Raw genomic sequence first — 16,417 nt, 5'->3', positions numbered from 1 at the left:
AATCTGGAATTGGGAGCAATGACATTAATAAAATTAGTGACTCAGAAATCGAACCCATTACCGAGACAATTTTTATGAAGCCTTTATGGAAACAATTTGCAGCCCACTGCAGCAGAGGATCGATACATGCTACACCCACATGCATGTTGCATCTGCAACCAGCTGGCAGAAACAGTTGACATCTTTGTCCTCCAAGCAGTCAAACAGCAGGGACACATCTATGTCCCTCTGTGACGCTGCAGTCATGCAAGGCAGCTTCCAGGAATGTGAAACTACAAAGCAGGGTACCGCAGAAAACAAGCATCTCCCACCGAACTCCCCTGGGTAACATAAAGACTAAACTTGTAGTCAACAAATAACTGTTACATTCTGAGGCACTGCGGTGCTGAACTGTCATGGAGAAGTTCCTGTCTCAGGAAGAAAAAACCTTTTCATGTCTTCTTATGTCAGCTGCAAAATGTCAACACATCCACAGGATGTTCTGATGTGAAAATGCACCACTGCCCATCAGGGACACTGTAGATATTTATGTCTAAGGGCGCCTGCATGTTTCAACACAAATATTTCAAATCTTAAATTATGGTACTTTTTTTTATTTTACTCACCAAATGGTGTAGATAAGCTTTTTTTTACAATTTACCTCAGCTCCACAAACAGCTAAACTGATTCCACATAGAGAAACAAACAGCTGTCAGACTCATGTTTGTTGCAGTGATATTGCATTATGTTGCATTATGTGTCAGATTGTTGAGTCTAACCGAAGTTACGTAATTTGAACTAATAGTCAAAATGTGAAACTGGAAAAAAAAAAAGAAAACTCATTACTTATTCATCCTCTATGATGCAATCAGTTCTGCTTTCATCAGTGTGTCCTCTGCATAAATTCTTGTTTTTATTTTAACTTGCTTATTTTCTCCTTTCTGTTTATCAGGCACCAGCATATATAAACTCGTGGCTGGTCACAGAGGTGCTGTCACCAGTGTTGGAAAAGTTTTCACTATCTTTCACCAATTCTTTTTATCTTTCCCCTTTTCCAATGGCAGAAAGTGACATTTAGTTATTTTGTATATGGCAACTGCCTCTTCAGTTTCATCTCCAGGTTCTGGTCTTAACTGTCTTTCACCTTTTCTCTGCTTTGTCTTCACAGTCCTTTTTTCATCTCTCTCGCCCTCTCCTCTCCCTCTTTCTTCTTCTGTCTCTATAAACAATCAAAACAACAAATAAACAAATAAAGGCAGAATCTGACAAACCGTGATTTTCATCAATTTATATAATTTATAACGTTATTTCTCATACCCTTCTCAGATACATTAATTCATTGTGGAATCCATTAGTGAGTGTGGATGAAATAGAAACTGCTTCTGCATTAAAAAATAAACAACAAAAAAAAAACAGCTTTTTGTCTTGCTGCCAAACAAAATCAGTATAGAAAGATCTCTATTTATTTATAGCATTATCCTAAATGAATATTGGCTTTTGTGAAAAATACAGTCCTCTAACATCATTATGGCTTCACTTTCTCCTGAACCTCTTTACTCTCAAAAAAAAAAGGATTTTAAGTCTATCGATGAAAAAATATTTGTGTGTGTAAATATTTGTTACCTTTTTTGTTTTTTCCCTTTATTTATTTATTTATTTTTTTCCTCCAATGAAAGGTATTTAACTGCAAAATAAACAGTCTGCCAGTGCTTTGATCTTCATGTGAGTTTGAATATGCATGTTGCAGCTGACATACGGAACTGTGACATGCAGACAGCAGTGTGTGAATCTGCAGGTTTAACAAAGTTTTTTGAGGATTTAAAGGGGTAGTGCACCCACAAATGTGTTTTTTGAGCTGTAAACAACACAGAATTACTTAATTGTGATGAAAACCAAATATACTGTTGATTAAATTTGTATATATATATATATTTTTTTTGTTTAATTTAAAAATAGGATTTTGTGAGTAAAAATGGCTCATGATGTCCTCTGCAGGGTAAAACCAGGTTATGCTGTTTGTGACATAGACATGTTATCTACATCACGAGAAAATATTAAAAACCACACAGCCCCTCCCTCCAGATTCAAACAGATGGGTCCTCACCTTGCAGGCACAGAAAACCATGCCACCAACGCATATGAAGGGATGTGAACTTATATGGTGTAGATTTGATAGTTTCAGACTTCTATTCTTTCACAGAGTTTCTGATTAAATATTCCTGCAATCGGATGGACCACCTTGTTCATGTGTAGCTGAGGAGATTTTGGAGGGAAAATTCTTCCACCTCAAAGACTGCTCTGTGGGTTGGTGCTTTGTGAATCTCGCTTTGCAACTTGCCAGTGAGCTGAGCTGCTGTCTGTCAATCTACCTGTGTATCTGTGTGCCTGTGTGTGTCTGCCTGTGCTACAGTTTAAAAATGACTAGTGGAAGTTTGCCAGGTGATCACTAACCATGAGAACAGGATTCTCTAAAATAAAAATAATTAGCTGAATGAGGTTGAAAAGTTAAGTTTTGTCAAGTTAAACACAACAAGGTTTTCCTTGTTTTAGATGTTCAACAAAACGTAAACCACTCAGACATAGCAGGTTTAACAATGGTGATTATGACCTTTCTTTGTTAACCATATTTTCATCTTCTCACTCTGTCTTCTCACATACAGAAAAAGTGCTATAAAATACACCAACGCTTAATTTACATGGAGAGTGGGTTGTGTGAATGAAGAGTTGAAAAGAGTAGAGAAATCGTGACAGCAAAAACAAAACTGCTGGAGCAGACATGGCAAGGGGACCTGCAATCAGAAAAGTGAGAGTTGTACAAAGTGTTTATTTAGTGTAATTTTGAAATGTGCACCTGTCAGTAGCCCACAAAACTGATCTAAACTTTACAGAAAACGTTTCAATATAAAACCAAATAAAAAATTTAACATTATTTAAATGCAGAATAATTTTGTAACCAGTGTTAAATCCAGTCTCAGCTGTTGGGTGCCATCTTATCAAAACCGTATATACACATACTGAATACTTGGTTGCAATGGTAACATGATAAATAAGTGCAAACATCCTGTGGTGGGAATAATTACAGCTCAGTAGGTTTAAATTTGTATAAATTCTTTAGGTAACAATAACTATAGGTTTTTCTTCCAGCAGTAAGTTCTGGTCAAGAGGGCAGAGTTTTGGTTAACAACTCTGGTGAAAAGATTTAATTGTACGATGGTTGAATTTGGTTTAACATCTATATTCACTGACTAGAGTTTTAGATGACTGTTAACTTATTGGTTTTTCTGCCAGTTCTTTAACAATCTGACTCTTGTTGGATAAGGGTTTTAAGTGTGGTTCCAGAAAAATGTCAGGCATCAGCATAGATTCAGTATGTGGTGTGTGGGATTTCATCAACAGACAATGCTTTTTATAAGCCGTTTGATCCAAAACTCTGTGCTCAAACTGCTGCAGAGCAGGTTGTATGTTCAGTCATGGATAACTAGCAGCTTTAAAAAGAGCCACCTCTGTGACAACTTTTTAGATTTTACTTCTTAGTACACCCCTCTGGTGGCAGTTCTTAATTTAATTAAACTACTTCCTGTGTGGAAAATAGCAAGTTAATAACGTTTCAGTCACCGTTAAAAATGTCTAAACGAAGTCTGTGGTAAAAATTTTCTTTCTTTTAATGAATTTTTTTTTTGTCTTTATATGGTAGTTTTTGACTTCATCAATGACGTGGTGGTGTCCTTTTAGCTTTGATAGGTGCAGAGCTCTCACTGTTAATGCCTGTACCCTAGACACCCAGTCACAAGGGGCCACCAAATGAGTCATGACATGATTCAGAAACAGCCAGCAGCTGGTGTGGAGGAAGATTTTCTTTCTGTTGTTATCTTGCATGGCAAAGTACAAAAAGACCATCGTCAGTATCTTTGCCCAAGATAATTCCAGAATACAGTCAGGTATGTTTTCCATGGAAAGGGTGCATATTTTCTGTCTTCATCTCACGGTTTTCTTCTCTCTTTCTGGTACAAAGAAAAAAAAAGGACTGCCTTTTTCCTCCTGGGACCATGTTGGGATGGTTAACTCTTTTTCTTCTGGGGCTGAATGATAAAGATGTGTCAATGTATCCAGGGTAATTTCCAGTTATCTGGTTTAACAAACCATAAAAACTGAAATTATCCTGATAACCCACTAACCCTGCTTTGCAGTACAAGCCCAGGTATGTCTAACTGGGCTGTAGCTTGATACAACAGCTGACAGCAGCTAAGTATTAATCACACACGCATATATATATTGGAAACAAACAGGACTAATTTATGCTGACAGGTCCCAGCTACAGGCTGTTTCCTGTACAGCCACTCAGTCAGTCGGGGATTAATTTTATTAGACAGTCAGGTACTACTGAAAAAATCTAACTGGACAAGTGAAGCTTGACCTGTCAGGAAACCTGGGTATGAATCAGAGCGCCTGTGGTAAAAGTCTGCTTCAGGATACACCAGTTTTTCTTTGAATCCCTTGGTCTCTCTCAGATAGGTCAAAAATATATATTTCTTTGATGTTGAACATTTTAATCTATTCATTTGACCATCCAGGATGTGTTTTAGGTAAATTAAAAAGTTGATGATGTGTGTTATTCTGGATTTGTCAGCTCTGTGAATCACCTGCATAATGAGCTGTCACATCAACATATTGGACAAGCTAGGCCCACTCAGGTGCAGGTTTAATTCCATAACATGATTAGACAATGAACCTTATCAATGTTGTTTCATCAGCCAGACATGTGTCTTGTGGCAATCTTCTTGCAAGCTAATCTACCCCAGATGGACTGATGTAACATATGTGTGCTTTCACTTTGTACGCCCTGATCAATGCACATATCAGCATTTTTACGACCGTTTTTATGAAGCGGAAAACGAAAATGTCTGGATGAAAGTTTTCAGTTAAAACAAAACAAAAACAAACCAACAAAAAAACGCTTCAGCTACTATCAGGTAAGAGACAGGGTAAATGCGGACTACACACAGCACCAGTCACTCACACTTATATTCACTATGAGGCAGTCCCTTCAGGAATTTGCAATGACTGCAGCTACTGACATTGATTTAGCCAATCCTTGTGAATTCTGCACATCCTTGCAATTTTGTCCAAACTCAATGCACTTTTGACAAATCTCAGCACTCATCTGCAATACCTGATATGCCATCAACTTTACGTGTGTCTGATTATTAACATGCAGACATGTGGGGGAGAAATGTGTTGCTGTGTGTGACACATCCCCAGTGTTTGGGGAGGTGTTTACTATAATTGGTTGAGTGGCCACCTCACATACTGATGTTGCAGTTCCTCCAAGCAGCCGGCCCAAAAACATGTCCCCATCAAATTCCAGTCTGGGACGTCATGATGCATGTCACCCCCTTTCTCTCTCAATACCTAAAAAGAAGGGCCTAAAATACTTTCCCAGTATTCACCATGAAAGTGTAGGTAAACTGTTTTTACCGAGTGCAGCATTGTAGCAGAAGAGAAGCAGAATATCTCAATTCACAAACATTTTTCTACTGCAAAACACCAAGCGAGAATGTCTGAAATACATGAACAGATGAGTAAAATCAGCATGATGAGTCTGCATCATCCAGATCTGCTCTAGAATCTGAATTTATAAAGATTTTTTTAATTTCCTGTTTTTGTGCTGAACAATAAGTTACAGCTTTAAAAGCACCCTATGACAGTGCTCTTCTCTTCATGCCAAAACAAACCTCTGTTCTTAAGTTCTACTTATGAACTTTTAGCAAATTATGACATTCACAAATATCTACATCTGCTGTTCAGTTTTAATAAAATACTATAATAAGCCTACAATAAATAACTTTTGGTAATTTACAAGCATTTTGTCTTTTTAAAATAAGTAGCATGATATTGGAGATCGTGTCTAATGTTGTTTCTAACCAAGTTATTATTTCAAAACTAGGACAATCGTGTTTCAGTGCACATCATTATTACTTTTTTTTCATTCCTTCTTTTGGCATTTTTTAAATTTTTTTTTTAAATTTTTCCTCTTCTGTCTCATCTACGTCTGTGTCTGTTGGCACATGCCCATAAGTCTTGACCTTTCAGTGTTGACCTATGCAAAGTCAGCTGGTCCGTCCTTTCAAATCGTGAGAAACTGGTGCATGATACAAACAATCAGCAAGCAAGATGTTCTTGGAAGTTCAAACTTTATTCAAAACATTTGCTAGAGATGAGGCTAAGGTTGATGGACAGATGGACAAAACCATGTCCACCCACCCCTTCATAAAATATGGACTCTAAAGGGATTTTATTTCTCCTTGGCCAGAGTTGTTTCATTTAACCACAGCTCACAAACATGTTCAACCTTTCTTATTTATTTATTTAATGTATGGAATTGCTTTGAATCTTCTTGTCTCATCATTTGAAGCACATTAAATTTCTGACTCAGTGAGTTAACTTGGTGTGATGAAAATGCCATGGATGAGTACCACACTGTTCCCTTGCTCCCCCATGTCCTCCCTGAGGACTATGGAGACCACCTGCTGCCTCCTCAAACAAACTCAGTAACATCTAAAAGTGCAGGGCCTGTGGCGATGATACTTCAGAAGATTATGATTAACACACATGATAAATAAAAGATCAAGAAGTTGATTTTTTTTCTCGCCCTCAGGAGATATGAGTTTTCTCTGTTCCGCTCTGTCATTCTTTCATCTTTATTTGGATTGAAGTTGGACAGTTTGAGCGCAAATGAAATGATCAGAATTAAACTTGATCATCTCAAGAATAAACTTGTATTTGTGTCTTTGGCTGGAAAGTTTACACCGTAGTCTAAAGAGTCTTTTCTTTTTCTTTTGACAGGCTACGACTTGAGTTGGGATTTCCACTGACTACCACTTTGAATAATGAATTTAAGCTTTGCTGACTTACAAGTAAAGCTCTTTGGCTGCAGTCAAATCTTCAAACCATGAGAAGGACACATGAAGGATTTGAATAAACACTTTTGTTCTCAGTTTACACTACCGTTCAAAAGTTTGGGGTCACTTTGCCATGGCATTCAATAGGGTAGTGATCCCAAACTTTTGAACGGTAGTGTAAATTCACGTTGTTTAATCTTCTTCTGCCCCTTCAAAAAGCTCCAAAGACACACCTGTTCTCAAACAAATCAATTATAATGTCAATATATAAAAAAGAAAGAGAAAAAGACTAAGTACTGGTGAAGTTTGAAGCTGCAGAAGATTGAGGATTTTAGTGTGATGTACCCCCTCCTCTTTCATATGCCCAGCTCTTTATTAATTCCATAAGAACACCCTTGTTTGTCCACATGGTCCGCAGACACACAAATATGTGCATGCAAGCTGGGGAAGCTCTCACTCAGTTATCTAATAAACTTGCACACAGATTTAAGGATGCAGAAATACATAATTCCAAGTGAGTTCTGCACAGTTAATTAGGATCATGGTAATACACACAATGCCACAGTTAATGAAGCATGCTGGAGACTCATGTGAAAAGGCAAAATAAAACAATCTCGAATTAAAGCAGGAATATACTGTTTATATTTTATAACATGTAAAAGCAACCCAGCTTTGAATAAAGAAAAATAGCAGTGAAGGTCAACAAGTGAAATACACAGTTAATATTTTTCTTATGCAGAATGATGTGAACACATTTTGCAGCCATTCTTTGCTCATCCTGCTACAACTTTTCATCATCAGATGATCCCTTTCATCCTTCACAGCAGGATGCTCAATCACACTAATGTAATACTGGTAAAACAATTGAGCATAATACTGGATGTGCCATTTTTACAGTGCTTGTTAGTGCAAATCACCATTAAATGAGTGAACCTAAATAAGTTATTCATCTTAATAACTACAATAGAAACTCATAAAAACAGGCAGCATGATCCATTTCACAAATATTGTATAGGATTTATTTCACTCTGTTTTTAGGTTTACGCCAGCTGGTTAAATGTAATTTTTGTTTAGTTAATTTTATCTTGTTTCATTCTCCTTCATTCATGTCTAATTCAATAGTCTGCATGCCAGAGCAAACTGGCACCCTTCCCTCATTCTTAACTATCTTAAAAAATATTAACATGTAAAGAAATAACAGTAAAAGAAAAAAAAAAAGAAAAAAAAAAAAGAAAAAGAAATTCACACTGTGGTACACACTTTCTCTTTTTCTTGCCTTACTTCCCTCCAATAATGTCCCCATGCATTTCTTTATCAGTCAGCCACAAGCATTTAGAATGACCAAAGCACTGATATTCAGTTTCAGGTGTATAAAGTGGTGGTGCAAACCAAAACTGTTGTAATGTGAAGTGTGGTTCATCAGTCTTAAGGGCTCCAGCAACGTACATAATGAATGTCAGCATGCCACTGAAGCAGAGAGTTTTAAGTAATGTGCTTTTAAAGGCACGTTTGATACAATATAAACTGAGTTTTTACCTGCTTTTTCTTATCCACACAACACCCTTTCCAAAAAACACTCCATCCATATAGAAATGTGAAACACTACAAGATCCAGAATGTAGCTAACTGTGCAAAACAGACACATACTTGCTTTAATCTTTTCTAAAGAACTTGTATTGGTGAACCAAATGTGAAACTTTCCTTCTGCTGCTCAACAGTACAGTTCTTCAACTTTTCTGACAGCTGAATTTAAAGGTCAAAAAAAGACACCACGGGAACGTTTTCTCTTTACTTTGCAGCAACAACCACTTAATTCATGAAGTTGTACCGACAGCCAGAGTCCTGATCAGATCTCATTGGAAAATCTCAAATTAAACTTGTCAACATTGTCCGCACTCTATGAGGAATAAAAGTAGTCTATTTCATGCCTGAGAGAAAAAAATTACCTTAAAACAGGAAATTGAGAGAAGTTTGAAACTCTCAAAAATTTATTAACATTTTAAAGAGAGCAATATAAATGGTTTAGAATAAACATTTCAAGTAATAAAAATAGAGCATAAAGGTGGGAAACCTTACAGTAAACAGTAAAGATATGACACCCAATATAACATAGCAAATCCAGACAAGAAGGTAATTCATTCAGGCAACATATAATTAAATTAAATGTTTGCAAGAACAGAAGCAGTCTCAAAGAGAGAAAAGATATCTGCACAGCTGATCTCAAAGAGGAGATATCCATTAATCTTAACCTCATGAATGAGTGTTTACATCTATGATTCTACAATGAACTGACATTTAAACATTTTGTATCCTCAGTATCAGACTTGTCTTTGATCAACAGATGTTTGAAACAACCTCAATAATTTAAACAAAAATGAACCCAAAGGGAACTAAAAATGACAAAAAACATGCAGTGGCAAAGTGGTGGTAATACACCAGAACCACAAAGTCCACAAAGCGTTCTTAGGAGGTCAGAGTGGTGATCAGTAGAACAATGAGCTTGTATCGATACATTTTTATATTAGTTTAAATCAACAGTAAACTTTAATCATGATAGATGATAGGTCTTCACCTTAAGCTTACTCATCATCAGTTTTATATCATCACACAACTCAATCAAACCTAAACTTTTCCATGTGTCATTGTAAAAAGATAATCACTTATGTTTTAGTTCGTGAGCAAAATATTTTCAGCAGACAAAAAAATAAATAAATAAATAAATAAATAATAATATAATAATAATAATTATTATTATTATTTCATTTTTTTGTCAAACATGTCAAAAAGATGAACTCTGAGAGTCCATGTCCTGAAGTTATTTAGCTAAAAATAATCTAATATTATCAAGATTAAATGAAAAAGGAAATGTATGGTATATGTATACTCAACATCTTGAATTGAAATATAGATGGGGGGGGGGGGGGGGGGGGGGGGGGTGTAATATAAATAAATAAATAAATGAAATTGGAGAAGAGTTATTCTCAGAGGTATTTTCAGTCATGTTCTTAAAACATGTTTGTCAACAGTTGGATTGAATACCAAGTTGTGGCTTAAATTGCTCTATGATTGATGACATCTGTCACATCTGTCTAGGAATTATTTAGATAATGTTGCTGCAGAAAAAATAGGTCTGTGACAAACTAAATTGTTTTATTGCACATGTAGAAGCTTTTTTTCAGAACTTTGATTAGAACGGATTTTTAAGCTTTTTGATTTATTGTCTCACTTTCTTCTGTGTCAGCTCACTCAGAAAAACTTTATGTATTTCAACTTTCTATAGTTCTTAAATTGTGTAGCATTTTATTAAAATTTAACAACACTAAACATGATTGGAAAAGCCTTGGTTAATGAATACCAGAGGCCTTTAAACACACAAAAACAATCTTTAAACATGAAAAATAAACCAACCTGGTCATTTTGAAATGCAGGACATTGCAGTTTTAGTGCATTACAATTGGTACATTTTACCAGAAAAATCTGCTTTTCCTGCTTTTTGTGCTTTCTTTCAGTACAATATATTGAATGAGCTAAATATTAGAGTTGTTGCAGTTCCCCAAGCAAAAGCATGTTTATTTCTCACAAACCTGTGACCTTCTCACATTTTGTGTGAAAATTTTGATCATGTCAGAACCAGAATTTTTCCAATTAGTCTTTTAGGTTTAGAACTACAGCAGTTTTAAGCAAGACTTCTGCCTCTTTAGTACTGCAGTTGCATTCATTCAGCAGAAGGGCTTTTTATATTGCAACACCCATGTCCTGCAAGTTCAGTGAAAATCTTCTTTCTGAAACTTCTGAGTCCAATGTGATGATATTTAGACACGCGGTCATCAACTATGGTCCACGAAGGCTAACAACCTGCAGGTTTTAGATATTTCCCTGCTGCAACAAGTCTCATTTAAATAACTAACCATACCATTTGATGTGCAAATATTAATATTAAATATTAATAAGATACCCCTTAAGTGTATCTTATTAATCTTAGTCTCTTTCATGAGTTAGAATGTGAGTTGTGTTTGTTGTGTTGAACCAGATTATTCCCCAGATTAGATGGATTCAAGGATTCAAGGATTCAAGGAACTTTATTGTCATACCAGCTCACATTTACATGTTTATGGTACGAAATTAGAACTGAGGTCCCGGTTTGAGCCATAAGAAGGAGGGCAATAAGTGAAATAAAATAAGACATGAAAAAAAATAGAAATATAGGCTAAATATAAATAGAATATAAGCTAAATACAATAGAATATAAACAGCAAAATTTTAAATAAAAATAACAGTAAACACTAAAGAGCCCAGTTAGCATGTGCAGCCTAGATAAATATGTGCAAGTATGTATGTGCATGAGGTAGTGATAGTCCAAAGTATAACATTTCTGATATTAATATTAATGATATTGCACTTGTATGGACAGCAGATAAACATGTAAACATGTGGACAGGTAAAGTGTTTGCAGTGCAGGTCTGTTTGTCGGAGTGGGGGGAGGGGGTGGATTCAGTTGGGGTGGGGATGGGGGGGGTGGGGGCAGGGCAGCAGGGTTTGGGCTGGTGTTCAGAGGTGGGGAGGTAGGGTGGGGAAGGGTGGGGAGGAGTCTACAAGGCATGGCAAGAGTTCAGCAGTCTGACAGCTTCAGGGAAGAAGCTGTTCCTGAACCTGGTGGTCTTGCTCCTTATGCATCTTAATCGCCTGCCTGAGGGGAGGGGTTGGAAAAGTCCATGTGCTGGATGTGTGGAGTCCTTCATGATGCGGAGGGCCCTCCCCCTGCATCGTGCTGTGTAGAGGTCTGAGGTGGTGGGAAGGCTGCTCCCCATAGTCCTCTGTGCAGCCTTTACCACCCTCTGCAGAGCCTTCCTCTCAGCGGCGGTGCAGTTGCCATGCCACACGGTGATGCAGGTGCAGAGGACGCTCTCCACCGCGCAGTGGTAGAAGCTCCTCAGGACAGCGCTCCCTAGTCCTGCTCGCCGCAGCTTCCTAAGGAAGTAGAGGCGCTGATGTGCTTTCCTGACCAGCTGGGAAGTGTTGGTGTTCCAGGTGAGGTCCTCGGTTATGTGCACACCCAGGTACCTGTAGCTGGAGACCAACTCCACAGCTACTCCTCCGATGTGCAGGGGAGGAGTAGGGCGCTTATCCTTCCTGAAGTCCACCACCATCTCCTTGGTCTTCTTCACATTGATGCAGAGATTGTTTTCTCTGCACCACTGCACCAGGTGTTCCACCTCCTCTCTGTATTCCGACTCATCGTTGTTGTTGATGCGTCCCACAACCGCTGTATCATCTGCAAACTTCACTATATGACAGCTGGGATGTCTCGCCGAGCAGTCATATGTCAGCAGAGTGAACAGGAGGGGGCTAAGCACACAGCCCTGAGGAGAGCCGGTGCTGAGGGTGATGGAGGAGGAGGTGGAGTTATGGATCCTGACAGTCTGAGGTCTGTTGGTCAGAAAGTCCAGGACCCAGTTCCCCAGTGTGTTACTCAGACCAAGGGTGGAGAGCTTCTGGACCAGTGTCTGTGGGATGATGGTGTTGAAGGCGGAGGAGAAGTCCAGGAAGAGCAGGCGGGCGTATGAGTTTCTGCTCTCCAAGTGGGTGAGGGTTGTGTGGACCACTGATGAGATGGCGTCATCAGTGGAGCGGTTCTTTCTGTATGCATACTGATGTGGGTCCACGGTGACGTTGATGGAGTCTTTGATGTGGGCCATAACCAGCCTCTCGAAGCACTTCATGACTACCGGGGTCAGGGCTATGGGTCGGTAGTCATTCAGGCCTGTAACTGTGGGACACTTTGGGACGGGGACAATGGTTGCAGTCTTTAGACAGGTGGGAACGGATGCCAGCGACAGTGAGGTGTTGAAGATGTCCGTCAGCACCTCAGAATGGTGAGCACAATGGTGAGCTTAATGTAGATTTTTTTCTGTGTTTTTCAGCATTTTTCAAAATGTGGCTAATTTTAACATATCAATGTCATTTTTTTGACTCATTTTCCTATAATAAAACTTCAATTATCTCATTAGAGCTCTTTAAGGTAAAGATTTTAACCTGGCAGACTTGTAGGACTTCTATCATTTTATTATGAAAACTTTTCTCCACAGTGTCAGTTTAATCCTCTTCCACTTTTTAAAATCAGTGTCAATTTCCTTGTAACGCTAGGATAAATAAGATTTATAGCCATTTAGAGAGGGCAAAACATCATGAGTCCGGGAAAAGGAAAGACTTTTTCTAATAAAGTACAACTAAAATATGTTTGCTGATGACAACAATATATAATATATAATATTGTTTCCTTGATCTTATTGAGCGAAACTCTTTAGTTGAGCTTTTTGGCTCATTTATGACACAAAATAAAAATAAATGAGCTAAATGAAGATTTGTAGCACTGCTGCAATGATGCAGCACCAAACAAGGTTTGTGCAGTCACAAAGCCAGGTTAAGAGTAGATTTTCCCAGAAAAAACAAACAAACAAACTAAAGTAGGACCCCTGAAACATCAAACAAGTCTTTCATAATGTCTTAGTTGAGGATAAGCAAAGTGTATTCACAGAGAAATTGGATCTACTGGGGTGTGTTTGAAGTTTTAAAGTCAAAGCGAGGCCTCGGTGATCCCCCTCTCAAGATACAAAGGCACAGGCTTACTGTCGCCTCAGCTCTGTTCATGAGCCATTTTCTCAGAACCAAATGTTTTGTGACTCATAGACGACCCCAAAAAAGATACCAGGCCTCTTTTAGGAAGAAGCATCAGAAGCAATTTGGGAAAGCCTCTGAATTTCTGAGTCTTGTTTCTGCTCTTTCTCCACTTCTGTTTTCCTCAACCAATTCAGAGCTACAGCACCATAAATACAGAATTATAATTATAAATAGCTGGAATCCCTGTAATTATGGGATTATTGTGATTGGCATTAGACTTAACACTGAACACACAGAAAGATTGTTCTAGCACTTGATTCATTGACTGACAGTTTTGAAGTCTTTTATTCATCTTTTTACATGTTCACCCACTTTTTTCACCTCTTGACTCAGTCTCTTTTAAAACTTATCCTCTATCGTATATTCATTTCCTGTGCCAACTATCTGCCTCCATCCATCCATCCATCCATCCATCCTCCTTCTCGCCTTTTTATTCCTTATCCATCTCTCACCTTCCTTTCCCTCTAATGAGCAAAGTGTGTGTTTCTGCTCCAGATATGTCATAAATCTCCCATGACACAATCAAACATTCATCACACACACAAACGCACACAGCAGGCTGTGCCTCAGCTCAGCTCCAAGGCCGAGAGTAGTTGGATACTCTGATCTCAGCTATAAAACAAAACAAAATAAAAAAAACAAAACAAAACACAAAAACACAAGCACTTCTACTTTCCTTGTCTACCTTTCATAAGTGCAGGTAATGCTGATTAACTGCAATCTTTTTAATTGTTGTGTTTCAGTCAAAGATTTAAAATAAACACCTCAAAGTTGTGGATTGGATAAAAGTCGATGGACACAGGAAATATATAAAAAATGGATCTTCAAACAAGCAAACAAACAAAATAAATAAATTAGTACATAAAGGTACATATTTATAAGAGGGAAACCATTTTCTATTGGGGCCCTGAAACATGAAGCTCACAATCAGCTGTCAGGATGGTCATCAGGCTTCTTGTATTTTCTGTGTGTAATGCACCAATGGCTCTGATGAACCCTGCTCACATTAGTTCTGCTCATTCAACATGTGTAAAGATTTTTTTTACTTTTTTATTAATATTTTATGCAATTGGTAATGTTTAAACTACTGTTCCCTTCTGCAACGTAAAGTCATGTCCTCTTGCACATGCAGGCTGAAAATGTAGTTGGTCGTTTGACATCATCTTTGTGGTGTGTTTAAGTGCTAGATCTTTGTTCCCAGACACTGGTAATGTGGGGAGACACGACAGGTGAGTCTTTGCAGACACTGATTCTTCATGTTGGTTTGCTGTATAACAGCTCTTAACAACACTGAAACAAATTGCTTGACCAAGAACAACACACATGCTTCCACTAAGATTCTAACCAATAGACAACTAACACTACATGCTTCACAGAAAACATTCAAACTTCTTATCTTTCACTGGTTTGGTGCAAAGAAACTAGACTGCACTGAGGTGTAGATTATTTTATACTTTGCTGTATGAGTTAGTAAAGAAGAGCCAATTATTTGGGAACAGAACCTGAAAAGAAGACTTCAAGAGTTCTTTTAAGTCAGGTAAGTGACTTGTTCTTTCATGTCAGTGAGCATTGTTCATCTTTACTCTGTTATGTTAAGAATATGTTGACTTTATGCTCTATGCATTATTTTCTGAAAAAGGAAGGAAGACTTCCTGAATTGTACCAACCAGAATTAGTCAACAGTTTCTTAACTTTTGAATTAATTTTAGAGACATTAAAATTAAGAAATGCCAGAAATCATAAACTGTCCAGCATGGTAGCAGCAGAATGATGGTCTAACTGCTGTGTTGTGCCGAACAAATTTGCTTTGCCAAAAGGAGCTTTATGGGTATAACGCTACTCCTGATAATCTGATTTTATAGGAAAGTAAAGTTTTAAAGGAAAGTAGAGAAAAGGAAAGGAGAAAAAGACAGTAGATAGAAGCGACGACCTTTCAGTCCAACCTTACACCAGACAACCAACTACTACACCTGTATAGAAACACAACAGAAAATTTCCAATAGCTTTTACAGGTAAACTAAGCAAACAATCATCAGGAGTTCCTTAAAAAAAAAAAAAAACAAAGCCAACAACAACATGTATCACATTGGTATCATTGAGTGTGTTGTCCTCTGCTGAATTGAGCTCGAGCAATTCCACTGTTTCCTCACAGCAAACAATTAATGTACACAACTTTAATGTAACATGTTTTCATTTAAACCTCAGTGTGTTTGCCCTGACACTCCTCCCTTAATTCTTAAGCACAGATAAATATACCGAGCATGATCACACTGTAACATTGCCCTCTTTTGCTAACTTGGTGATAGAAACTTGATATGTGTAGACCGCTGTAGAGCTATGTTTCACTTGTTTATTTGCTGCAACTAATATCAACAATCACTGAGCAACACATCTGCATGAATTTCCAACTCGTGACATTATTTGGCCTTCACGTTTAACACCCTGAATTGCTGCCAGTGCTGACAATCACACTTCTTGCAGCCCCCATTTGATATCTGCATCAGCTCTGCAGCCCTGATATGTAATTACATCTCTGAACTATGCACAGCTAGAGTTTACATTTCTTCTAATCACTGCTGGATCTGTGCCTGTGGGATGAGTTGTGGGCTCAGCTGAGAAGAAAGACTGAGATAAGAAAGGATTAGTCAGTGGCTCATAGTCTGAGCAGCAACATGCTACAGCTAGTTTCGGTTTGTTGTTAATTACGGAAGTTTCGGTCTAAAGGCAAAATTACTCTGCTTGTTAACACCTTGGCTTGTCTGACTTTAAATGCCCTGCAACAGATGATGTACTGATGCCTCATTATGTCAACTACAACTGTATGCCACTGACTGCATAATTAGAAACAGTGCAAGCCACCT

Source organism: Melanotaenia boesemani, chromosome 3, assembly GCF_017639745.1.
Source record: "Melanotaenia boesemani isolate fMelBoe1 chromosome 3, fMelBoe1.pri, whole genome shotgun sequence".
NCBI classification, from domain to species: domain Eukaryota; kingdom Metazoa; phylum Chordata; class Actinopteri; order Atheriniformes; family Melanotaeniidae; genus Melanotaenia; species Melanotaenia boesemani.
The sequence above is the reverse complement of the archived record's forward strand: the minus strand, read 5'-3'. Positions refer to the sequence as shown.